At 36.9% G+C, this 18,230-nt stretch overlaps 1 protein-coding gene across 8 annotated transcripts in view; it reads right to left on the minus strand.

Annotated features, from left to right (window-relative positions):
* TRPS1 (transcriptional repressor GATA binding 1) overlaps nt 1-18,230 on the minus strand; it is a 266,411-nt gene that overhangs the window by 233,870 nt on the left and 14,311 nt on the right. The window lies entirely within an intron of this gene.

Raw genomic sequence — 18,230 nt, forward strand, 5'->3', positions numbered from 1 at the left:
ATATTGATATTATCACACCTTAGTACAGTATCCCATAAATGAGTAGGTGCTGCTTAATAAATATTTGCTGCATGAACTTATTGAAGTTACTCATGTTTGCTGAACAAGCTTCATGAAACTTATTGAAAAGACAAAAATAGAGCTGATCAACTCACTAACTTAGCTCTTGACACCCATCTGTTTGTTTCCATTGACTGCCTGACTGTACTTAGTGTTTTATTCTAGCCCCGTTTATCCTGATCCATTATAATTCTTAAGTTCTTATACCTGTAGCATTTTATCAGGTTTTCCAAATTATTTAAAAACATAAATTTAGGTTTTCCAAAATGAGCCAGATTTTCCCAGTCCCACAGGGAGCTTTCCCAGAACTTGGTCAAAACTCAGTGATGATCCCCACTAGTACACCCCATGTAAATCAGTAGTTAAAATAAGGGCCAGGAAGGCTTCAACACAACACACCTCTTTAATTCAAGTCCGATCTATAAAAACGGAGACTTGACAGACCTCAGATTTAGGTGCTAAAGGTTAATCTAAAATTCCATTTTACACCAAAACTCCCCGGTAATCACTCAAGTCTCCCAATGACTCGCCATCCAGACAGAGTTTGTTTTTGAAGTAGGAACGCTGTAAAGTCAGGGTACTTTTCCACAGAGGTTAGTAATCTTTGTGTCCATTCCAAAACAATTCCTTTAAGACTCTGCAGTGGAGAGCCCGAAGACATGAGTGCAATGAATAAAATAGGTTGATTTGTGAATTTGTGTTAAGGTACCTTTAGGCAGAAGCCAACACTGCCTTTAAGGCCCAAAAAATTGACATTGTTCTCAAGTGTGAGGTAACAGACCTCACAGAAAAGGTGTGGGCAGAGATCTCCTTTTAGCTCCAAAAGCAAATCTGGGCAAAACTACCCCTTTGCCAAAGTTGGACAGGATACAGACAGAAATATACACACTTACACACAGAGTTTTACACATACACTCAGGAAAGACACAGATTCAAAGGATTATGCAAGCACATTAACCAAAACCAACAGTGGTTTTGGCCGGGTTTTTACCCTCTTCTTTGAGCTTACTCACATCTTTACTTTCTTAATTCCCACAATAATATGTATAATTGGCCTATTTTACAAAGTTTTTTTTTAAAGGGAATAAACAGAAAAGAGAGTACAAATTAAATGAATAAGATAATGTATACTGAAATAGATTGTAAATGCAATGTGCTATAATTTCTTATATTCCTCCTATCCTTCCCCCATTAGACTATAAACTGCTAACAGGTAGCACACAAAGTGGCCACTCTATATATACTGAATGAAGATGTCAGCATCCATTGGGAGAAAGAGGTAATTTCTGCACAGATCAATTCAATCACTATATGATTTTATTTATTTATTTATTTCTGAAACAGGGTCTTGCTCTGTTGTCCCAGCTAGAGTGCAGTGGCATGATCATGGCTCATTGCAGCCTTGACCTTCCAGACTCAAGCAATTCTCCTGCTTCAGCCTCCCAAGTATCTGGGACAACAGGCATGTACTATCATTCTGGGTTAATTGAATTTTATATATTTTTGTAGAGATGAGGTCTCCCTGTGTTGCACAGGCTGGTCTCGAACTCCAAGGCTCAAGCCATCCTGCCACCTTGGCCTTCCAGAGTGCTGGGATTACAGGTGTGAGCCACAATGTCCAACAGTCAATCACTATATGATTACAAAATGCAGGCAGCCAAACAATTTTGGGTGGAAGGATAAAAGCAAATTTGACCAGATTTCCCTTGTTTTCATTTTTCAAAATCATTGACTCTTATGCTTTAAGATCAATGTTTCTCTTAAACAGCTTGTACACTAAAAATACAGTATAAATCAAATAATGGCCGGGCGTGGTGGTTCACGCCTGTAATCCCAGCACTTTGGAAGGCCAAGTCGGTGGACCACTTGAGTCCAGGAGTTGGAAACCAGCCTGGGTGACATGGTGAAACCCAATCTCTACAAAAAAAAAAAAAAAATTAACCAGGCGTGGTGGCACATGCCTGTAGTTCCAGGTACTCCAGAGGCTGAGGCAGGAGGATTGTTTGAGCTTGGGAGGCAGAGGTCGCAGTGAGCTGAGATCGTGCCACTGCACTCCAGCTTGGGGAACAGAGTGAGACCCTATCTCAAAAATTAAATAAATAAATAAAAAGTCTAATACTGGTAGTGGAATGTCAGTCACCTGCCTATGTCACTTCATGAGGTAAACCCTTGATATAAGACTAATGTCTCTTGTGACAAACTGAGAGACCTTAACTTCTTAAAGTAGTCAATACTCAGTAGTAGTTACATATATTATTGACAGTATAGTAAATGTACAGTATGTTACAGTATTAGCAACACATACTTTCACAGTATCAAAACACCTTAATTCCATAATCTGCATCCAGAGAAAGTCTTAAGAAAGATTAAAACATAATTTAAGCATCAACTTTATACTTGATAATTTCAAAAATTTCCAAGAAAAAAAATTCTCTATAAAAGGCACTTTGCAGAAATTCCTCATGATGGATTATTAATTTTATGTACCTCTTTCTACCTGAACCTGGTTTCTCCTAATATCCATCTATATGTTAATTAGTAAAAGAGACACAGGTTCATTATGGGAATGATAAAACAATCTCCTCTGAATTTGATAATGATTATCTTTTCTTTCATGATGGAAAACATGCATTTCCTTAAATCACTGAAGGACATAATATCCTCTCCCTATTCCACAATGCCTCCCCATGCCTGCCTTTAGAAGTCTTTGCAACGACAAAATAATGAGCATGGAGTTTTAAGCTTTTAAAAGACACAGGTCTACTGTTCAAAACTGTTATCTGTCAGTGTTGTTCGTGTTCACAGGAATAAGCAAATCATAGTACTAATATGAACACGCATAAAACAGCAGGTCTTTGGGAAAAACCCTGGAAATGAATTGCTGGTAACTAACACACCTACAGTACCAATGCCTGTATCCAGTATGTGTTCCAAAGGACTGAAAGCAATACAACTTTACCTAATTTTCTCAACTCCTAACGTATCCGTAAGTGTTGAAGGACGTAGTCTATGTTCAAATTAGGAGAGGCTCTTGGTTAGAGGTAAACTCATGTGTTGAAAACTAAGTTTTGGATAATTACAGTTCAAGATGTAACACTCTCATTTATACCCACTCTCCCTTATATAACAGGTAAGCCTCTGAGGTTCAGAGTCTGACAATGGAACTTCTACATTTATTCAGGTATTTGGCAGCCAGCAGGTCGGAAGCAATTCAATTGCTTAAACCTGATTTTACTACCTAACTTGGGGGTGGGGAGGTGTTGCAGTGAACAGTCTGGATTCATATGTATCTGGTTTTCTGTTTTGGAATATAACTTAAAATATTTTTGAAGAAATATGGTAAAGTGATTATCCTTCTGGAACTAGATACACCGACACTGTCACATTAACTCACAGCTTGTTAAATACTGTGCAATCTTTCTATAACATTCTTTGTTATGAGACTAGAATCAGCATATGGGAATTGCTCTTTTCCTGCTAAACTGAAGTCATTACTAACTACTCATCTGTGACATGTACTCTTTCTTGTAACCAGGGATTTTAGCTTCACAAAATTTAGAAACTGCCGCATTGTTTCTTGGCATTGCTTTCAAATGTGACATCATTTAAATTTTGGAATATTCCATTTTAGCAAATACACTAGTGGGTGCCAGGTTAAAGATGACTGCCCAAAAAGGGGCAGCAGCGTCTCTGTAGGGAACAACCACAGATTATTCTTTCAACCTATACCATCCCACGCCTTTCACCAGAGGCATACTGAATTACAATGAGCTCAATAAATACATTTCAAAAATGGGTTATCAAATTACCAGCCTATAGCAATGGCTTCCAGTCACTGAAGACCTATATTGAAAAACAACTGTGATATATGGAAATGAAAACTCCATTTTCATTTGGGAGGCCAGGGCAGGTGGATCACCTGAGGTCAGGAGTTCGAGATCACCCTGGCCAACATGGTGAAACCCCATCTCTACTAAACTACAAAAAATTAGCTGAGCATGGTGGCGCATGCCTGTAGTCTCAGCTACTCGGGAGGCTAAGGCAGGAGAATCACTTGAATCTGGGAGGCGGAGGTTGCAATGAGCCAAGATTGCACCATTGCACTCCAGCCTGAGCAACAGAATGAGTCTCCGTCTCGAAAACAAAACAACACAAAACTCCATTTTCAGTTTTCCTAATTTCCAAAGTCTAAAATATATGTGTAATCCCAGCACTTTGGGAGACTGAGATGGGAAGAATTCCTTGAGGCCAGGAGTTCAGGACCAGCCTGGAAAATACAGCAAGACTCCGTCTTTACAAAAAATTAGAAAATTAGCAAAGGCATGATGGCTTGTGCCTGTAGTCCCAGCTATTTAGGAGGCTGAGGCTGGAAGAGCCCTTGCGCCCAAGAGTTCAAGGCTACAGAGAGCTATGATCGCACCACAGGACACCAGCCTGGGCAACACAGCAAGACCCTATCTCAAAAAAAGAAAAAAAAAAGAAAAGAAAACATATATGTGTATATATATATATACACACATACACATTCAAGACACTACATACATAATAGTCATATATACGATATGAATACAAACAGAAACATACAGATGGACCTACTGACTCCTTTATTGCTGAGCAAAAAAATAATACAGAACTGTGTTTAAATGACAAAGATGACAGAAAATCAGTATCATTCACAGCCTCTGAAAGTCTTTTTTTGGAAATTTTTGTATGATTTCTAGAACTTCTTCCATTATTTAAAAACTTACATAACCAAAAGAGTAATTCTAATCATCTCATCAATACACTCCATAAGCCTCCAATTATGAAACTTGTGAATTTTATAATCCAAATACAATTCAATAGCAGCACCTGCCAACAAAAATTTAAAATTGGTACTCTCAATTAGGGACACCTTTTCTATCAAAAAGTAACTCCAAAGGTGCATGGTAATTTCTCCTAGAAAATATGAATGACTGTTTCAGTGTTTAAAAAAATGCTTTGATAACCTAACCCCAGCAAAAACATTAGTGATTTTAATCATTTTTATTATTCCCCAAAAAGACATATTTGGTTAATGTTTTTATCTGATAATAAAAGCATGCTTACTTCGTGAAAAAAAAATATATATATATAAATATATATGTTTAATGTTACATATATAAATATATATATAATATTATATATATATAAAAAATATATATATATATATACAGGCACACCTTGGAGATACTACAGATTCAGTTCCAGACTACTAAAATAAAGTGAATATTGCAATAAAGCAAGTCACAAGAATATTTTGGTTTCCCAGTGCATATAAAAGCTACATTTACATTATACAATGGTCTATTAAGTGGACAATAGTAGTATGTTTAAAAAATACACTTAGTTAAAAACATTCTTTATTACTAAAAAATACTAACAGTCACCTGAGTCTTGAGCAATTGGTAATCTTTTTGCTGGTCTTGCCTCATTGTTGATAGCTGCTCAGTGGCGGTCTTTGCTGAAGCTGGGGGTGTCTATGGCAATTTCTTAAAATAAGGCAACAATGAAGCTTCCCACATCAACTGACTCTTCTTTCATGAATGATTTGTTTGTACCATGCAATGCCACTTGATAGCATTTTACCCACGCTAGAACTTCTTTCAAAATTGGAGTCAATCATCTCCAACATTAATGCTGCTTTATCAACTAAGTTGATGGAATATTCTAAATCTTTGGTCATTTTGACAATGTTCACAGCATTTCCACCAGGAATAGCTTCTATCTCAAGAAACCACTTTCTTTGCTTATCTTTAAGAAAAAGCAACACCTCATCCATTCCAGTTTTATTAGGAGATTGCAGCAATCCAGTCATATCTTCAGGCTCCACTTCTAATTCTAGTTCTCTTGCTATTTCTACCACATCTGCACTTACTTCCTCCACTAAAGTCTTGAAGCCTTCCAAGTCATCCATGAGAGCTGGAATCAACTTCTTCCAAACTTCTGCTAATGTTGATGTTTTGACATCCTTCCATGAATCATGAATGTTCTTAATGGTATCTCAAATGATGTATCCTTTCCAGAAGGTTTTCAACTCACTTTGTCCAGATCCACCAGAGGAATCACTATGGCAGGTATAGCTTTATGAAATGTATGTCTTAAATAATGACTGGAATTTTGAAATTTCTCCTTGATCCAAGGACTGCTGAAAGGATGTTGTGTTAGCAGGCATGAACATAACATTCATCTCTTTGTACATCTCCATCAGAGCTTCTGGGGTGACTGCATGCATTGTCAGTGAGCAGTAATACTTTTAAAGGAATCTTTTTCCAAGTAGTAGGTCTCAACAGTGCACTTCAAATATTCAGTAAACCATACTGTAAACATATGTGCTATCCTTCAGGCTTTGCTGTTCCTTTTATAGAGCACAGCTCCACAGAGTAGATTTAGCATAATTATTAAGGGTCCCAGAATCTTTGGAATGCTAAATGAGCAATGGATTCTACTTCAAGTCACCAGCTGCATTAGCCCCTAACTAGTCAGCCTGTCCTTTGAAGTTTTCAATCCAGGCATTGCCTGTTCCCCTCTAGCTATGAAACCCCTAGATGGCATCTTCTTCCAACGGAAAGCTGTTTTGTCTCCACTGAAAATCTGTTGTTTAGTGTAGCCACTTTCATCACTGATCTTAACTAGATCTTCTGGATAATGTGCTGCAGCTTCTTCACCATCACTTGCTGCTTCACCTTGTACTTTTATGTTATGGATATGACATATCTCTTTAAAACCCATGAACCAACCTCTGCTAGCTTCAAAAGTTTCTTCTGCAACTTCTTTATCTCTCTCAGCTTTCACCGAATCAAACAGAGGGCCTTGCTCTGGATTAGGCTGTGCCCTAAGGGAATGTCGTGGCTGGCCTGATCTTCTACCCAACCACTAAAACTTTCTCCATATCAGCAATAAGGCTGTTTTTGCTTTCTTATCATGTGTGTGTTCAACAGAGTGGCACTTTTAATTTCCTTCAAGCACTTTTCCTTTGCATTCACAACCTGGCCATGTGGCACAAGAGGCCTAGTTTTTGGCTTCTCTCTTTTTCAGCATGCCTTCCTCACTAAGCGTAATCATTTCTAGCTTTCGATTTAAAGCGAGAGACATGAAACCCTTCTTTTCACTTTAACACTTAGAGGTCATTGTAGGGTTATTAATAGGTTGAATTTCAAAATCATTACGTCTCAGGGAATAGGGAGGACCAACGAGCACCAGAGAGACAAGGGAGCAGCCAGACAGTGGAGCACTCAAAACAAACACATTTATCAATTAAGTTTGCCATCTTACGTGGGTACCGTTCATGGCTCCCCAAAACAATTACAATAGTGACATCAAAGATCACAGACCACCAACTCAGATATAATATAATAACAATGAAAAGGTCTGAAATATAGCAGGAATTTTCCAAATGTGACAAAGAGACATAAGGTAAACACATATTTTTGAAAAAAATGGTGCTGATAGATTTGCTTGACACAGGGTTGCCACAAATCTTTATTTATAAAAAAGGTAACATCTGTGGAGTGTAATAAATGGAAAGTGCAATAAAACGAGGTAATTACGTATATATAGACACACACACACACATACACACTATTAGCTTGAAATTTAGGATATGTGGTTATAACTCAGAATCACTCTGCTATAGAGTACACCCTACAGTGGCTATGGAATCACACAACTTCTATTTATTATTCTCCTGCCGAAAAACTGGGTGATCTCAGTAATAACAAACCATTTTTATTAACGAAGTGCTTATGATCATGTAGGATATATCCCACATAATCAAAATAAAACTTCTAAAATATCCAGTGAGAACCACAAAACATTATCTCTAAAATACTACCCCTCAAGAAAGGTTCTGAGGTATTCAAAATTAAAACAACCTACTGAAAAATAAGACAGTCATTAACTTTGAAGAGGAATTGTGTGCTCATTTTGAGGAAGAGGAAAAAATTTCATGAAATTAATGCAAAAAAGTTACTACAAGAGGAAATCCCTGGCTATCAAAAAGTCATATTTTTTAAATCATGTATTAAAATTAGGTACTAATACAAATATTTTTAAAAAATGATGGCACATGTCATTAAAGGCCCAAAGAACAAGGCAAAGATGTACAATGTGAAAAAACAATGCAAAAATACTTCTTGCAAGTTTTTCCAATTTAGACCTTGAACTCGGCACTATTGAATACCAAAGCTTATAGAACTGAAATTCAAACATAACAGAGCTTTTGAATTTAAGGCATGTATTCTACCAAAGGATGACACTGAGCTAGCCTTTGGGGATAATATAATGCCACTCTTTCTACAATAGCTGACGGCTAGAATGCTCAGTTTGTTCCTGTCCGTAAATATCCTAAATATAATTGTTAAAATTAAAAATAAAATAAGGCCTTAGAAATACTATTTTGAATAGTCTAAGCACTCCCATAGTTAATGACACACAGAAATTACAAAGATTAGAAACAGAACAATCATTATCATTATTTATAGAAATAAATATTCAATCGTTTGACATTCACCAAACCTGTTTTACATGTTTTATCTAAACTGATTCTTCCCCCCAAAACCTGTGCCCAGGTACTACTACTCACACACAGCCTATGGGTGAGAAGACTGCATTCTAGAGAAATTATAGAATTACTTTAAGACTGGTTTTATTCCAACAGAGCCACATCACAAAAAGGAAAACATAGCTACAACCTATGGGACTTCTAACCATAGCTGGACAGAAGTCTATTCCAGACAATCACATGTCCCAAAAGGCACTGTGATGACTGAACTTTCTTTTAACTTGTATTGTACATATCTGGAGAACAAAAAAACTTGAAAAGAGGTCAAAGTGCTCAAATTATAGAAAAATGCAAAATAAAACAAAAAGTTTAGAAAATACTGTGATCCACATTTATGACAACTGAAGTAATAAGTATGCCCCCCATACTCTAGGACTGGCTCCTCCAGCCATGAGAAAAATATATGGTGGACCTAAAGTTTTTATTACTTGAATATTAAAGCCAGTGTTTCTGGTGCTGTGCTTTCAATACCTTTGTTCTAATAAGGTAATTATTTAGCTAAGACGTTTGACGGCAAACTGTAGTTATTAATAATTGGTTTAGTATTATTTTTATCATAAGGTCATGGTTTTCTCTTAAACATATTACTTTAAAAAGAGTTGCCGTGCTAAATCATATATTAAAGGGACAACTTTTTTGTGATAAAACATCTCTAGTTTTAAATACTATAACTTATGAAATCAACTCATGTTATCAACTGAAAAATTCTCCCCTACAGAAAGCAATACTAGAAGTTGAAGTGTTACAAATTAAAAAGAAGGATCTAAACTTCCTTATGTTGTTGTTTATTTATTTTAAAATTAACGAAGAAATCAAGAGATAAATCCTGTCACCTACAAGTTAAAATGGCCACCTCACATCCAGTCATATATCAACTATTTTCTTTACCTAATATTAGGTACACTGGAAATCTCAAGGCAAAATGAAGCAGCTGGATACAAATTATATGAATCAATATAGCTCAGTCATTGCAAAATATCTCTTGTGGAAAAATTTCAGAACAGCTCTACTAAAAATACTAATTTTCATGATATGGCCTTACTAATATGGACTTCTAGAAAAGGAAATTAATACAGAGGGTGTAAAAAGCATGTCCTTAACAAGAATTAATTTAAAAATAAGCTTGATGATGTAAAGAAGGCACAAACTTGATAGGGATCCACGTATAGCTACTGTCTTAAAGTTCATAATTTAAGAAAAACATAAAGGCCTCAGTTCCCAGAATGCTAAAAATACAGTAGCCTTATATACATATATAGCCTTAGTCACTCCAAAAGGCTTCATGTGCTTTTGAAACTATTACATAAGGTAAATTTTGATTAAATGACTTTATTTATAGTTTCTGATTGAGAATGCATGAGACACACACTTCCATCTACTCAAGAATGTCTGTGTAAGTAAATATACTTCAAAATATCAGAAACACTTTAAGCAGCTCCTTGAAAACGCTATATGACAAAGTACATGACTAACTTAAAGACTAATAATATTTTCATTAATAAAATCTAGCACTTTATCACAATTTTAGTTATCTCCATAAAAAATGGGCAATTTTATTATATTCATTTGAGATTATTTTTTCAGATTGTCCTTCTTTGCCTTATTCCTGGACTCATTAATAACCTATGCCATCATTTTAAATTTTTTTGTATTTACATTAGTGCTTAATTTTAATACGTGACAAAAAAAATGACTTTTTGATAGCCAGAGATTTCCTCCCATAGTAAGGAACTCCCTTTTTTGCATTAATCTCATGCCTCTTACAGTTTGCCCAATGATCACAGGTGAATAAGATTTAAGGATGAGTAGCTGCTGATGAACCCAATTTGGGATCTGGCAAGAGGAAATCAGAGCGTCAAATCAAGGAGGGGTGGCAGCAAAGAGGAAGCAAAAGAGAAGACAAGAGGGAAGAGAGTTTATGGAGAGAGGAAGCCAAGTTGGGAAGTGGGGAGAAGGGCAGGCTGGCCAGGGGATGCGACGCGACAGGGCAGAGGGAGTGGGGAGAAGCGGGCAGGAGGCGGCCTCCACGCAGCTGGCAGGGCAGGCAGCGCTGGGAGAGGGAGGAGGAGAGGGAGGCTGCAGGCACCGCGCAGCAGCCGAGGATGAGCGAGGTAACCGGAGGGAACGGGCGCACACAACTGCTTCCGCAGGACTTCCTGCGATAACACGCCCACAGCCCGGGCGCCGAGCACGCGTGGTGGCGGCCGCAGGCCCGGGGCTCCTGCGAGAGCGAACGCCAGCGACACACACGCAGCTCCTGTGGTGTCGCCGCTGCCGCCTAGGCAGGGCCACAGACAGCAGCCTCCTTCCCAGGCTCAGCCAACTCACTCTCACCGTAGCTGCTCCAGAATCCGTGAAAAGAAAATGGAATGCTATTTCTGTTCCTGATCTGCAGTTCTGATTCTTTTTTCTTCTTAAAAACAAAAGGAAAAATTTTTTTAAAGAAAATGTCGCTTATTATTATTATTTTTTTATTTCTCTCGCTACACTATCCACTAAAGCACACTGAGTCTTTAAAGCTCTTCCATAAAATATAAATTACTTAAAAATCTAACAGACACGCTGGATAATAACTGATGAAAGTACTTTTTTAAGTCTAACCCAAACCACGCTTTCTTTTTTTTTTCTTTTTTGTCTTTGTAACACACATAAGCTACCTCAGATTCAAAGCTGTCAATACTCCATGTGGAGCAGGGGTAGTTACCCAGGAGTATAAATACACTAAGAAATACAAAGCCATAGGATTATCAGGACAGTACCACATCCCTGTCGTTCAACAACTTCCCCTTCCAAGAGGGTGCTGATCACAGACTTTTTACTGTAATGGGGCCAAGAAGAGACAGTTACTTAAACTAATAGAGTTCTTTTTTTAACAAGAGACTGCAGATATCGCTACAGAAAGAATACCGGTTGTATGTTTCCTGAATTACTACTAAAAACATTTGTTTAAATGTCTCATATATAAAGGTGATGGCCTTATCTCTGACAATGAATTAGGGCCTAAGGAGAAAGCAAATTGGAACACTGTTAACATTAAAAAGTCATCTAGTCTTTGAAATACTATTATAATACTACCTTGGAAGATACAGCAACTCAAATCTTGTTCACCCACCAGATAAGAAACAAAGTAGAGGGAGCCTCAGCTCTTAGGGCCAGGCTGCCTGGACTGAAATCCTGACTCTGCTACTTGCTACCTGTTGTAGCCTAGGCAATTTATTATACTTTCCTGAGACCCAGTTCTCTCCATTCTATAAAATAAAGATGACAGCAGTTTCTATCTCAAGTGAAGACAACATACAGCACACTGCTCAACCAGTGTGAATTAGGATCAGCATTTTAAGGCGGCCCCAATGGAAGACGAACCTCTTGGAACGCAGCCTTTCCCTGGTCAACCTAGCTCACCTATGGCCTGAGGTTGCGCTCACTTTTACTTAGTAATCAGTGCTCAGCTGCGCATCTACCAAGTCAGTTATTACTACACGCAGCTCATTTCTATGCAAACCGTGTCCAGCCTTTGGGCAAAGTTTGCATGCCCTCTGCTCCCTGATGTTCACAAGTGAAAACACTAAGCCCAACACATTTAATGTCCTCCTTCCCATCATTAAAGGGCACCACGCAGCTTTAGCAGCCAGGAAACTAGCCCAGCACACATGCTGTACAGCTGGCAATAGAGGCATCTTCAACAGCATCCACTCCTACATACAGTCTGATAAGGAACATTTTAATGGAGCCAAAACATCCATTTCCTTCCTCTATTTCTGCATTTAGCAAACAGGAGAGCTGGACAATCATATCAGGGATTATGAAATGGCCACTAGGGCTACCAGAACAGCAGGTCTAAATTTCGCCTACTCACTTTCAACCAAAAGTATGCACCCTTTCAGTTGTGGAAAAGTACAGAGGATTTTAAAAACCCCTACTTATTAACTAGCATGTACTCTACAGTGACACTGTTTCTACTGTGGCTTAATTTGCAAAATCCAAGCAGATATTACTTTTAAAAATCCAACTATCTCTTTCAAAGGATTTGTAAAGTTGCTTACAGACATAAGGTGACATCAGAAAAGCATGTTGGTATAATGCAATTAGCTAAGGTTTCTAGGAAGCTTTGGAATGTTTTGTTTTTAAAGAAGGCATAGATAAGTGCAAGTCCTACAAGTAATGAACTGTCCTAGAAGCAAAGAAATTCATTAAATAGATCTCCTTGATTTCTCCTTCATGGTCCCATGTCCATAGAGATTGGGAATGTACAATAATAGCAGGGCTTAATTTTCCAGAGCTGTTTAAAGTAATATTTAGGTGCTTAACAGAGTTAAATGTTAAATCAAAGGGACTTCCCAATTGTCAGATAAAATAATTTTTTTAAGTTAAAAAAAAAAGTTCTTAAACTTCAAAATTGTTCCTAGGCTTTTAAGATGAAATTAAAAGTGATTAGTAAAAATCAAACATTCAAAGAAATCTCAGAGGCATTGTTGTTCCAACATGAAAAACGTCTCAGCAGCTATTATTCAGTTATCACTTGATTGGCTATCACTGAGGGAAACGTGAATATTAAAAATATTTGAGCAAAGAGGAATCCAATATCCTCTTGCTGCCATAAACCTGGGCATCTCAAAGCAACATTACCTATGGTTGTGCTCAGCTCCTAACCCTACTCATCAATATTCATGTTAGATCTCCTGACTCTAAATCACCCTTGCCCCCTCAGCATGCAAGCATTGGACCCACTTACAAGTAACTTTCATCCTGAAGCCAAGACATAAGCCATTGTCCTCAAACATCACAACACAACCTTTGGGCCTGAGAACATTCAAAACATGGACGTTAAAAAGGCACATTTCTGACTCATGACCTTAGAGCCTAACACTGTTATCCTCAATTAAGGACACACCATGTATCATCTTGCATCTCTGATTAGTTCATAGTGTCTCACATATAATATCCGTAAAGTACAAGGCTGCCTGTGTTCTCCTTTTTTTATACTTTTCAAATGAATTCAGGCTTCCCCTTTGCCTTAGTTTCACTGACACTGTCCCACTTCGCTAAATGACATTAATCGATAAAAGGCAGGATTTGCAAGCACACTGCAAAATACAACATACTCCGTTGCAACCAGTGGTATCCTACCTTAGGAACGATACATTAGGGCAAACATCAAGAAACATCTAGAACTTATGCAATACCAGATAATCTTTATTTTCCTCTGAAACCTGACAAACCAATTTCACAATTTTCTCAGTACCTGAAAGTCTATGTTGCCAGCCAAAGTGTTCTTCCCCTATGTTCCTATTTAATGCAACACTTTTGAGAACTACTGCATCCAAGTCATTTGTAAAGGGAACAAAAATGAATTACGTATGCTCTCACTCTCCTCAGGTTCGTGATGCCCGGTAGCTTCTGGTATGAGCTATGCTAAAGCCACACATAAACGGGAGCACAAGGCGGGGATGTTTTAACCTAAATGAGTGGAGGTAGAGAGTTTCAGGAAGAAGAATACAGAAGTGAACATGCCGAGGAACAGATAGAAGAATCCCTGTAGTTAAGGTTGCGTAGAAGGCATTTCATAAGGAGGGAAGAATATGAACAAAAGTCGGTGTGAGAATGTTCTAGGACTAGAAAGCACTATAGTAAGGATAGACATATGATGTAGTACATTTGGAACTGGTAAATTGGGGGCAAACTGAAGGGTCCTGAATGCCAAATTAAGGATGATAAACAAGTTTAAAAGCAAGTACTTACGGAGGCTGAAGGCCACTGATATGGGAACTCAGAACCAAGTTAGGTCTAGAGGTGAAGGCTCAGAAGTTATTTCATTTGGATAAAAACCTAAAAGCATAAAACCCTCCAAGAAAAGTGCATAGATTAAGAGAACATTCAATGATAGACTAGAACAAGTGTGGCAGAGATGCAGTGCCTAGAAGCCAAGCCAGAAGAGATACCCAAGAGAATGGCTGGCAGCATCCAATTCATGTGAGAGATACAGTCAGATGGAAAGACCATTGGGGCTTGGCTTCCATGAGGCTACTGGCGACTTCAATACAGCAATGTCAACAAACAGAGGAGCCTTGGCAGATATCGCTTAGTTGAGAAATGGAGATTCACATGAAATGAAACCCAGATTCGGGGATTCAATATTTTCTCCACTCTGAGGTTATTTTTATGTCTGAGTAGGTTTCTCTTTTATCTGAAACAGAACAAACTCCGTATCTGACTTAAAAATATTCTAATTAATAAATCTCAAAAAGCAACGTTTTGACTTTATGCCATGTCACCTGCAAGTTGAAATCCATCTGGAAATAAATAAAAGGTAGCCATTTGTTTTGTTTTACCTTGTCTTGTTCTAAACTTTCAAAGGAGCCATATTCGATATTTGTTGTTACCTAAAATCCATCCCTTGCTTAAAACCTAATCTATCTCTCAGCTTCATTAGCCATGTATAAGCTACAGAATTGCATTTGGACTTTTCCTAGATTCCAAGAATGGTCCATAATCAATCTACAACTGGATTATAATCCAAATAGCCAGAAGATAATGCTATTTAACTAGCTTCTATAAAATATCCACGATAGTCTGTGTTCACAAATATGCCTCATGAGGTCAAGTATAAAATAGTTTAAAGAATGTCTGAAAAGGAGTTTTCCAAAATAGGTGACTACATTAACATAGTTGTGATTCAGGGGAATTAAAATACAGTTAAGTGTATACTGATTTATCAGGAGGGCAAATCCCTTAAGAGGTGGAAATAAACATTAAAATACAGCAACTCATCTTATTTAAACCTTATCTGGATATCACCTGTTATAAAAACCAACAAAAAACAGTGTTTTCTGATAAACAAAGCCCAGAATAAGAGCTATTTTGCCTTATTTTGATCTGCAATGCCAAGAGTACATGGAAAGGTTCCAATCTCTCAAAGTCAAAGAAGAAAACGAGAAATTTTACATACAGGGGGAGAATTATGTAAAAAATAAATAACATTAACAAAATCATTAAGAAAAACTAAGGCTCATAAGCACTGATAGGGTTTCCTCTGGTTCTATAAGGTATACAATGAATGGTAAGTTATAATTCACAGTCTGGGTGAAAAATAAATTTTGCTATATAGAGATAATAGCCACAGGACAAGGAGGAAAAAAACAGATGATTATGTAATAATAATGGAAGTTTTCAGCCTTTCTTCATATAGTATGCTCACCACACCAAGAAAGAGATTTTACATGGGATGATCAGCATAGTAGTCAAAATAGTTCCTTAACCCATCTTAAAATTGCTTTTTAATGTTAAAGATCATTCTATAGTTTTCTGATTTAATTGATTATATCTGATGGAATGAGTAAGATTATTTTCCACCAGCAAACTGTTTCATTTAAAGGAATAACTATTTACAAGATATTTATAAAAGGCTTTTCACCTGAAAGAAACATTAAAGAAACAAAACAACCAAAAAAGAAAACAAACAAACAAACAAAAGACAAGGCTGCCTTCTGGCTAAGAGACAGAGCGGAAAATCCACGCAAATGAAAGTACAATGTCTTCTTCACCCTGTGACTCAAGATGAACTGAACGGGGTTCAAATACAGACCCTGGACCAGCCCAGCGGTTTCCAGGGCCTGACACACCTCCTCCTCCACCTCCTCCAGCATTTCAAAGACACTTCTGGAACTATGCTCTGAAAGAGCTTGGGGGCTGTCTTAGGTTCAGCATCTTTCTGCATGGTATTTACCACAATTCTTTAAAATCCAGAGGTGAAAATGACAATAGCACTGGGGTTATAATGTGTGAATTTCACTTATGTGGGCATTCACCCTTTGGACTATACAATATAACTATTAGGTTTGAAAGATAAGAAACAAGGGATTTAAGTAAAATACCTCAGAAGTCTAAGAAGAGAGAGAATTATTCCTGTATTTCCACTCCAACAAAGTATGATTAAAATTAGCTTAACTATAATCAATAAACATAAATTGCATCCATATTGTACTGTGAAGTCATGGCTAAAAATGGAAAGTTGAGAAATTTTAAAAGAAAAATAGAGGCATTAAATGTATATTTTAAATTATTTTCACTACATTTGAAGTTGAAATTTATCATTCAAAAGACAGGATTCATAAGGAAAGTATTTAAAATAAATGAGGTTCTTTTATTTTTCTTTCATTAGTTTTTTATAAATGCTGAGGAGTTTATGTAAAACACCACTTATGGTTTTTCCAGCCAGATTTTAATAACTAATTGCACATTTCAAGCCTAATCTCACAGATGCCGTCTACAGTTTTTCAACCTGCCAAGGGAACTATGACTGTTATGAATAAAGAAACATCCATTTCATGGAAGATAAAAATATCCCTAATTCAAATAGACTATTTTTAAAAATACTACTCTCTATATAGATAAATGTTAAAGCTGCTTTAAGCTAAAGGGAAAAGTAATACAAACTAGCTTCTTATTAGTGACCATTTTCATAAGCAGTTTTTCAGTACCAATTAGATTTTATCGAAATGAATCCAACATTACTATTGCTAAGGTGTCTCAAAAAAGCATTAAGCCTAGATTTTTCACAGTAATTCTTTAACTTTCTGTGATAGCTTCTAAACATTTGATGCCCATATCTAAAGTACTGATAAAGAAATAATGTGAATATATCAACTGATTCATTATGATCATCAATTTCTCACTGCATCCTAATAAATGACATTTTAATTCTATTCTCATATCCATGTGCAAAAGGAAAAATAAAGACTAATGAATCTTAAACAGTGGGCAGATTTCCTCAGCAAACATCAAAATCACCTAGTGTTTCACATATGAATGAGGATGGTGAACGGACCCAAGTTCTAGTTCAGTCCTTTAACCAAGTAGGGGGAAGTCACTTTTATCTTCAGTTTTCTTGTTTGTAAAATAAGATCATGCTAGAATGGATAGTAGCTCAAGTTCGTTCTGTCACTCAGAATAAAACATGACCCAATGTTCACTTTGATATACCTGAAGTAAAGAAAAACAAAGAAGTAAAACCAAACCTGAATGGCAGATTTTAGACTGACCAGCTGAAGAAAGTTCCATCATTGAGAAAAGAAGTGTTTCCTTGGCCAGGGTCTATTTCTCCCTAACAGAATGTTAGAAGAATCTTAAGCCTAAATCCGTATTTTCTCCTCTGTGGGAAGCTGAACATTGTACACTTTGGCACAATGTGTCCAAAGCAGAATAGATGGGGGCCAGCTCTTATAGTGAAATCACAGAACTAAGAGAGTCATCTCAGAGACTACACCATTTACCCTACATCTGATTCCAGGGAGATGATTTCATCTATTCTTCCATTTGTATGTTTTTGTACATGGTTTTATTAATGTAACCTAATGAAATAAAATGTACATTCTGTTAGCTCAGAAAGTCAGTTAATATATATGTACATGATCTTTTGTCAAAAAACATTTCATCAATTATTTTTACAATGGTGTTTATGAAAATAAACCCCCACCTTCTCCCATATTAGGAAAAGTTGAAAAGAGCTACTGAACTTTTCATAATTTATCTGTACATAGAGGCTTTGAATTAAATCTAAAAACATCATCCTGCCTCTTCTATTGTATTCCAA

This window comes from Pan paniscus, chromosome 7, assembly GCF_029289425.2.
Source record: "Pan paniscus chromosome 7, NHGRI_mPanPan1-v2.0_pri, whole genome shotgun sequence".
NCBI classification, from domain to species: domain Eukaryota; kingdom Metazoa; phylum Chordata; class Mammalia; order Primates; family Hominidae; genus Pan; species Pan paniscus.